This window comes from Marmota marmota, unplaced genomic scaffold (assembly GCF_001458135.2).
Source record: "Marmota marmota marmota unplaced genomic scaffold, marMar, whole genome shotgun sequence".
Taxonomy (NCBI): domain Eukaryota; kingdom Metazoa; phylum Chordata; class Mammalia; order Rodentia; family Sciuridae; genus Marmota; species Marmota marmota.
Genome location: NW_025999869.1, coordinates 3,428,592 through 3,438,300, shown reverse-complemented (window position 1 = coordinate 3,438,300; position 9,709 = coordinate 3,428,592).

Sequence of the window (9,709 nt, the reverse complement as noted above, 5' to 3'; positions counted from 1 at the left end):
GTGGGGGGTGGGGGGGGTAATTCGATGATCGGACAACTGTATACATCTTACCTGCCAGAAGAGAATACTAAACTGACGCTAAAGCTGTAATTGGTAAAGAAGTTCAGCCCCTGGAATTAGCCTGTCGGGGGTATTTAGTCATCTTTTGTGGTTTGGAAAATGTTCAGGTTTTGTCTGTGTTCACACATGATTTTGAAGTAGTCTTGCTTTTATCTTGATCTTCCATGATTACAGAATGGCCTTATCTGAGGTTGATGTTCCGTGAAATTGTTTATGTTCTATAGGAGAACACAAGGCCTCTCTGTAAGGGCTAGGCTATTGTCTAGTAACATTACAACCCAACCCATTTACCAGGCCAGCTCCCAGTGTCAGAGACATTTGCTTTCCTGTTTATCAAACGTTTCTAGATGACCTAGAAATCTTTGCCTTTTTAAGGACAGAGCTATTACAGTAATTTGTATACACTCAGGATGCAGTCTAAGTTCCCTGCAGGTAGAATTTGACATTTCATAATCTTTGGTGCTTTTCACCAAGAGAATTGAAAGAAAAGCAATAGGAAGAAAGAGCCCAGAATTGGAAGGTTATTGCCATTAACTTGTTGTATGAATTTCATGAAGCAATTTTCCCTCTCTGGACCTTGGGACATTAAGTAGTAAAACAAGGAGGTTGAGATAAATGGTCTTCATTTCAGTTACTTATTGCAATATAACAAACCGCCCCGAGACTCAGTAGCTTAGGTGCATTGGTCTATTTTTACAATTGTGTGGGCCCACATGGCATAAGCTGAGGTTACACATGGGCTACAGTCAGCTGGAATCTCCTTCAAAATGACTTCTCATCCTCTCGTGCCTCTCTTTTCCACAAGGTTTCTTATCACTCAAGCTTCTGCATGGTGGTTAGGAAGAGGACAAGCCCCAATGAACAAATGCTTGTCAAGCCTCTGGTTGTACCACACTTGCTAATGCCCCATTGGCCAAAGCAAGTCATGAGACCAAGTCCACAGTCAGTGTGGAAAGGTTCTCCACAGGGACGTGAGTGCAGAGAGGCTTGGTTCATTGGGCTCCACCAATGGAACAGCCAACCCATACTGCAAAGGTCCCAACACCTGCCACAGGACGTAGCACAGCAGGGACAGGCAGGAGTCCTGTGCTGAATACGAGCACCCTCCCCATGTGTATGTTTATCTTAAACCACCTTATTTTAAAATTTGACAGTTTCACATTTTAAAATCTGCATTTCCAGCTTTTCTTTCAAAGTTAGAATATCTGACTATTGGTTTGTTCTTGCAGTGCAAGGGATTGCACCCAGGGCCTTGCACATGCTGGCAAGCGCTCCACCACTGAGCCACACCCCAGCCCTGCCACTGTCTTCTTTACGTCAAGTCTGTCCTCCGTGGTTTCCCATGTTGTCACCACTCTGTTATTCTGTATCTGTATCCTAGTCTTTTTTCTGCTGCTGTAACAATACCTGAGACTAAGAGGTGTGTTAGTTCATGGTTCTGAAGTCCAACAGGATGGCACTGGCATCTGCTTGGCATCTGATGAAGGCCTTTCCCTAGGTCATGACATGACAGAGGGTGTCACATGGCAAGTCAGCGCAACCTAGCCATGTGGCTTACAATACAGCCACTCCCTTGTACCTCATATCTCAATCCATTCATGAGGGCACAGCCCTCATGACCATGTCACTCTTAACAGTCCAACCTGGTCCCACCTCTTAACACCTAGCAATGGGGATTAAATTTCAACTTGAATTTTGGTGGGGACATTTAAATCCTAGCTATCCGTATGCTTCTCTTTAATTTTGTACCAAATCAATATAGATATTTGTGTTTGCCATCCTGTCATTAGAACTGAAATAGAGATTGACTCAAGGTTTCTGTTCTTTTATTAAATCATACCCCCCACACACATTAAAAAGAAAAATAATACTAATATTATTGGATCCAATTCCCAAAGCTCAGTGGGATTAAAAAGTCATGTTAATGACAGCAGTCTACACAAGCCAAGCCCAGCCAATCTCCTCACCCTTGCCTCTTCTGAACAAAAACTCAGTGTGCGCCTCTTCTGAACAAAAACTCGGATATTCTTAGTGCCTCAGGCATGATACCAGCTGGCGATGATTTGGTCCTGGAGAAAAGGCAGAAGACCCAGAAGCACATTTCCCCTGATGTTTGAGGTAGCTTTGCTCCAGGGTCCGCAAAACTTGCTAACGGTGCAGGATACAAGTCCATGTCCCTGAACCAAAACCCTGAGATCCAGATGCTCAGGATTCAAAATTATTTGTACAACTTGGATTGTACAAAGCTGGAATGATGTGTATACACTGTGTCTAAGGTGACACTCCCAGGGACAAAGACAACACTCCAGAATCAAATACATGAATTGTTTGGCAGCAACTAGTGTGTGCTCCTATTAGCTATTCACAAAATCTCAGCTCCAAGTGCACCTTTCCTGCCACACTTTGAGATTGGGAGCAGGACCCCATGAGTATTTCTCCTCTGCCAGCCGGCACTGTGGTTCACTGTCAGTAGAGAGCAGTGGAGGAACACAACAGAATGGAGGGGGCTTCTGGTCCTGGTTCTGGTACTTTCTTTTCCTTCTTGCTTTTTTGGCTCATGGCCACAGACCACTTACAGAACTGTGCCTCTCACGTGCGTACACTCACGTGTGTGAGCTCTTTGTCTCTCTCGCTCGCTCTCTCTCTCTCTCTCTCTCTCTCACACACACACACACACACACACACACACACACACACGACTGGGACATTCAAAATGAGCTTCCCAGCAAGTTCCCTGACATCTCAATAGGCTGTTTCCTGCCTGCAGCACCTCAGCAAACTTCAACATGTAGTGGGCCACACCACCCTCTTCCATCAAGGTCAAGTAAGCTTGAGAGAGGTCCATGTGGTAAGGAACTAGAACCATCTGCCAACAGCCAGCACTAACTTGCCAGACCTGCTAATGAGCCAGCTCCCCCTGCCCCAGTTGAGCCTTCAGATGACTGCAGCCCCCTCAACACTGTGTCAATAAGATTTCCATTACTGGGCTGGGGATGTGGCTCAAGCGGTAGCGCGCTCGCCTGGCATGCGTGCGGCCCGGGTTCGATCCTCAGCACCACATACAAACAAAGATGTTGTGTCCGCCAAATACTACAAAATAAATATTGAAATTCTCTCTCTACCTCTCTCTCACACTCTCTCACTCTCTCTAAAAAAAAAAAAGATTTCCATTACTACAGACAAATGCCTGGGGTATAAACTTAAAATAAGAAAAAGGTTATCTCGGCTCACAGTTTGGAGGTTTGAGTCCATGGTTGGTTGGTCCCGTTGCTCTGGGGCCTGTGGTAAGGCAGTACATCATGGTGGTTGGCACTTGGTAAAGCAAGCTGCTCACCTCATGGCAGCTGAAGAGGGGACCAGGGTTCCACAGTTCCCTTCAAGGACATGCACCCATTGATCTAAGATCTCCCATGAAGCCCCACCTCAAAGATTCTCCCACCTCCCAGTAGCTAGGGACATTCAAAACATAGGCCTTTGGGGACATTCCAGATTCCAATTATAGCAACACTCTTGACTTCTGAGAGGCCCTGAGCCAGAACTTCCAGCCATTCTTGCACTCCTGACCCATAGAGATATGCCAGATAACGAGATAACATTTGTTAGTTTAACCTGTATTGGGACAAGCATTATCCAGCAATAGATAACTAATAGAGCACCAAAAAAATAACTAGTTCTTCAAAATATGGGACTTGATGCTATCTCTTCTAATCAAAGCATCATGAACCTTGGTAGGGTTCTGTTTATTCCTTCTTTATGAATACTGTTAAAGACATTGAGAAGGACATTTTTAAAATGTATATATGCTGGGCGTAGTGATACATGCCTGTAATCTCAGCGGTTCAGGAGGCTGAGGCAGGAGGATCACGAGTTCAAAGCCAGCCTCAGCAAAAGCAAGGTGCTAAGCAACTAAGTGAGACCCTTGTCTCTAAATAAAATACAAAATAGGGCTGGGGACATGGCTTAGTGGTCGAGTGCCCCCGAGTTCAATCCCCAGTGCCCACCCCCCAAAAAATAGTATATTTTGATCTCTGATGAATTTTCTGAATTCAGATACATTATGGAAAGAGAGGGTGAGGGAGTGAGATTTTTACATAATGCTTTTCCAGCTAAGATCAAAGAATGGAATTCTCTTGGGGAATCTTGTGAAACCATAGTAAGGAGAATATTGGTGAGAAGTATTGAAGGTAGCAGCACCTTACTTCATAGGACAAGGGGCCATGCCTTTATCCCTCTGTCTTTAGAAACCAGAGAAAAGATAGTTGTCATAAAATACAGATTTATTTGGCTTTTTCGGGTGGGGTCTAATTTGGCTGACTGGTTTGGTAGTGAGAAACCACCTCACCAATAATGGACACTATGTGAGTTAAATTTTTAGTTTCACAGTTTTTTAGGAAAATATATTTAAAGCACATGAGTAAAACCATATCATCAATTTATTGGCAAACGTGTATTAAAATTAATGTTTGTATTTTCCTAGCCCTTTCTGTGCTTAGCAGGTTAAATAATATACCTCCAAATGAAAGAACAAAGGAGGGGCATGTTCTGATAGACTAGGCTGGGCCACAGTAGTAGGTTTTTGTTTTGAGGTCCTGGGAACCAAACCCAAGGTGCTTACCACTGAGCTACATCCCATCCCTTTTTATTTTTTTATTTTGAGACAAGGTCTCACTAAGTTGCCCAGGCTAACCTTGAACTTGAGATCCTCCTGCCTCAGCCTCTCCAGTTGCTGGGATTACAGGTGTGCACCACTGCGCTGGGCAGGGTTTGGAGTTTTCATTTACAAGTAGTTGAACTTACCTCTCTGTCGAATGTCATGAATTGGCCTCTCTAAGGCTGCTGTCTCACAACCAGTGCTGGCTCTTGCAGTCAGGTGATCAGATAGGGAAGAGACAGATATGCAGGGGGAACTGGAGCCCAGCAGGACAGACTGAGTTCATTCATATTGCCTCTGACCTTGGTGATGTGGGGCGGTGTAGAAGCTGGAGCCCCCTGGCACAGAGCTAAGCAGGCATGTGAGGCCCAGGAGTCAGAAGCTGAAGGAGGCTCTCAGGGAAGCTGAAGGAGCTACCTTCCAGCCACAGCTGATCAATGACAATGAACACGGGTGCAGAACGACTGAGGCTTCACTTCCATGCTCCAGATCCCACCCAAGAACCTCTTGTGACCCACCCTAAGAGGAACAGAATTCCCTTTCCACCCTTGCAGAGCTGGCCCTGCCCCAAGGAGACCATGTTAAGACCTGACCCTGATATTGGTCTGGTGTTCAGAAGGGGATACAGAAGAAGACCTTTTTTTCCCCGTTTGAAAGAGTCTTTTTGCATTGCGCAGGCTAGTCTTGAATTCATGGGTTCACAGGACCCTCCTGCCTCAGCCTTCCAAATAGCTAGAACTATAGGCTCACACCTGTGGAAGGTCCTGGGAAGGCAAGCTGGCATGTTACTAATTTCTCCCCTCTGGAAACATAATAGCTAATGTATGTGTCTTACTCATGCCAGGGGCACTCTAGTTCTACTACCCCTTTACTTTAGAATTACCCTTCTGGAAGATGAGGTCTCTAATGTTGCTGGGGAGGAAACACATTTGGGGAAAGCTCACTAGTCACTAACTACCTCATCTCAGAAGCACTTTGTTCCTGCTCACTGTTCATTGGTCAGCACTCAGTCACTTACACAATGCATCTTCCAGTGTGCCAGCAAAAGGGAAATGTAGCTGAGCACAGTGGCGCACACCTGTAACCCCAGCTACTCAGGAGGCTGAGGCTGGAGGATCACAAGTTCAAGGCCAGCCTCAGCAAATTAGCAAGACCCTGTCTCAAAATGAAAAAAATAAATAAATTTTATTTAGAGAGCAGCCCTTGGTTCAATCAATTCCTGTACTGCAAAAATTTAAAAAGGGAAATGCAAGGTCCTGGGTTCCATCCCCAGCATTGAAAAAAAAAACGTGAAAAGAAAATGAAATAGTTTGGTGAACACAGAGGAATGTCTGTGCTATACAAGTATAATTCATAGTCATTTAATGAATCTTGGTACCATGGGTTGAACCCAGGGACAATTAACCACTGAGCTACATTCCCAGCACCACCCCACCTTTTTTTTAAGTCTCTTAAGTTGCCAAGTGGCTTAGGGCCTGGCTAAGTTGCTGAGGCTGGCCTCAAACTTGCAATCCTCTTGCCTCAGCCACCAGAGTCACTGGGATTACAGGTGTGCACCATCATGTCCAGCTAATGAAACTTGACACCCAGGGTTGTTCTACCACTGAACTATACCTCAACCATTTTTAAAATTTTTTATTTGTTCTTTTTAGTTACACATGACAGTAGAATTTATTTTGATATATCATACATACATAGAGTATAACTTTCCATTTTTGTGGTTGTACATGATGTGGAATTACACTGGTAGTGTAGTCACATACGAACATAGGAAAGTTATTCTGAATCATTCTACTGTCAATCCACAACCATTTTTATTTTGAGACAGGGTCTGGCTGAGTTGCCCAGACTGGCCTAGAACTTTTGATTTTCCTGCCTCAGCCTCCCAAGTAGCTGAGAGTTCAGGCATGTGTTACACTGTATTGGCAAACTGTTGTTCTTATATGAACAAGTTTTCTCAGTACTAACACCTGTAAAAATAAAACCTAAAAATGAATCTGATGCAGAATTCTGTCTTTACAACAAGTAAATATTCATGTACAGAAATATGATTTTTAATGATTCATCTTTTAAAAGCTGTAGTTCTAATAAAATCCTGTGGTTATGTTTAGTTATTATTTATCATAAAATAAATATACTTATTGTTTGACCAATCGAATTTAATAGTAATTATGATAAGAATCCAGAGGATTATTTATTTATTTATTTACTTACTTACTTATTTATTTGTAATTGCAGATGGACAGCATGCCTTTATTTTATTTGTTTATTTTTATGTGTCGCTGAGGATTGAACCCAGTGCCTCCCACATGCAAGGCAAGTGCTCTGCCACTGAGCTACAACCTCAACCCTCCAGAAGGATTTTTTTTTTTGGCTAATATGTGGAGCCCGTTATCACAGAAAATAAAATTATAACAACATTCAGAAGAGAAATATGATAGTGTGATGATAATAAAACAAACATCAACAACAAATATGTACTGAGTTTGTCTCAATTTCCTTCCTTAAAGCAAGCTGAAGAAATAGGATTAAATTCTTTGGGGAAAAGTGAAGTGGAAATGAGTGTTCAGGGAGGAAAAAAATAATATGAAATTGTCACCTGTTAGAAAAGAGCTTTTCATGTACACGTTAAAGAATGGGCTAGTGTTGTAGTCAGGTTTTTCGCTGCTACAACGAAAGATCCAACCTGAACAACTGTAGAGGAGGAAACGTTTATTTGGGGACTCAGAGTTTCAGAGGACTCAACCATAGACCGCAGGCTCCACTCCTTGGGGCTCAAGGTGAGGCAGGACATCATGGTGGAGAGTGTGGTGGAGGGAAGCAGCTCACATGATGATCAGGCAGCAGAGGGAGACTCCACTTACCAGATACAAAATATGTACCCCAGAAGCATGCCCCAGGGACCACCTCCTCTGGCCACAACCCACCTGTCTTCAGTTACCACTCAGTTAATCTGTCAGGGGAATTATTCACCAATTAGGTTAAGGCTCTCAAAACCCAATCATTTCTCCTCTAAACCTTGCATTGTCTCGCACTTGAGCTTCTGGTGGACACCTCACATCCAAACACCTAGGCAGGTGCAAGGCAGTGGATTCCATCCCCAGCCCTGGAAGGGAGAGGAGGGGAGAGGAGAGGAGGGAGGGTGAACATGGACAGCCCATAAATTACTTTGTAACTTTCCAGCTCCCTCTAAATTTCCTGGAATATAGCAAAGTAAAAACAAGTTCTCAGTAGAAAGAGAGGGCTGAGCTCATGACTCTGGAGGTTAACATTTGATTAGACCCTCCCCCAATCACCCAGTCAACACCTGGCACCACAGACACTGATGTGAGCCAAAACCCACAGCCAGACCAGGACCCCCAACGAAAAGACAGGGTCTTGCCATTTCCCAGTTCTGAAGGAAGCCCAGCCCCTCTGGATCATCAGGCTATGTGCCGTGTAATTAGGTACCCTCATAAGGAGCTGACCTTCGGTCCTGAGGACACACCCTGTCTGGAGACGTGGCACTCCACCTGAGCGTTCCCCCATCACCTGTGCTTTCCACACTCTTCCTCTCTTCACCAAAACCTGATGCAGCCTTAAATTCTTTTCTGTGACATGTCAAGAGGCTGGAAGTTCCAAGTAGAGGTCTCCTCTGCCTCTGGAGAGGGCTCCTCAGACCCTCCCAAGATAACACAGCCTGACCTTCACCTGGAACAATTGGCCAGCGGGAACACTGCGAAATGCTAGGTGCACTGTAAGGAAGACCAGGGTTGCGGCTACATCCGCTGTCTGGCCTTGAAAGCCACGTACTCTCACGATGAGTCTTTGGTGGTACTTAAGTTGTGGAACTTCTGGTCCCTCTTCAGCCATGGAGCATGATAGTCCCAGCACGTGATCTCCACGTGGACATGATTTCTTGCCAACTATCTATACTCTACCCATTATCAGGGACCAGCTTTAAGGCTCTTTGTCAGGGGTTAATACTAGAAGAGTGCCCCATATCAACTGACACTCCTTTAACCATGGAACATTCCAGCACCAACCCCTGGTTCAGACCCCCAGAGCACACTTCCAGCAGGTGCTCCTGGGCCTTGCCAGTACACATGAGTCTGGTCCTGCACCTGCTTTGGTGAATAATCCTTTTCCACCCTCAGCAGAGCTGGCCCAAGTAGACCATGCTGAGACTTGATCCTGATGTTGGTCTGGTGTTCAGAAGGGGATGTAGAAGAAGACTCCCCTCCCACCCAAAACAGTCTTTTTGCATTACTCAGGCTAGTCTTGAACTCATGGGCTCACAGGACCCTCCTAACTCAGCCTTCCAAAAAGTGGGAACTACAGGCTCACACCACTGCTCCCTGTGGATGATCCTGGGGGAGGCCGATATTGTTTGTAGGCTACATGCCTCAGTTCAGGGCCCTGCGTTTGCAAAGACGTCTGCTGTCATCCTTAGCAAGGGGAGACCGACTCATTCCTGCTCAGAATGTTCAAGGAACTAGGGTTAAACATTTGGTTTTGGTTTTGGTTTTCTATACTGGGACTGAACCCAGGGATGCACCACCACTAAGCTACATGCCCCCTCTTTTATTTTTTTATTTTGAGACAAGATCTCACTAAGTTGCCCTGGCTGGCCTTGAACCTGTGATCTTCCTGCCTCAGCCTCCCCTGCTGCTGGGATTACAGGCAAGTGCCACTGCCCAGCTGCATTTGTCTTTCTGTGCCTACTATTTCACTTAGCACTGTGTCTCCTCTTCCATTTAGGTTGTCATAATTCAAAAAATTTCCTTCTTTTTTAAGGCTGAAGAATAGTACTCCATTGTGTACATAAACTGCACTTTCTTGACCTGTTCACCTGTTGATGGACACCCAGGCTGATTCCGTAATGGGCTGTTGTGAACAGTGCTAAGGTGAGTCTGAGTGTGGACATCTCTGGCAAACCGATTTTGAGACATGTATGTAAATGCTCTGAAGTGGATTATTAGTTTGATGCTAGTCTTTTTATGTTTTTTTTTTTTTTTT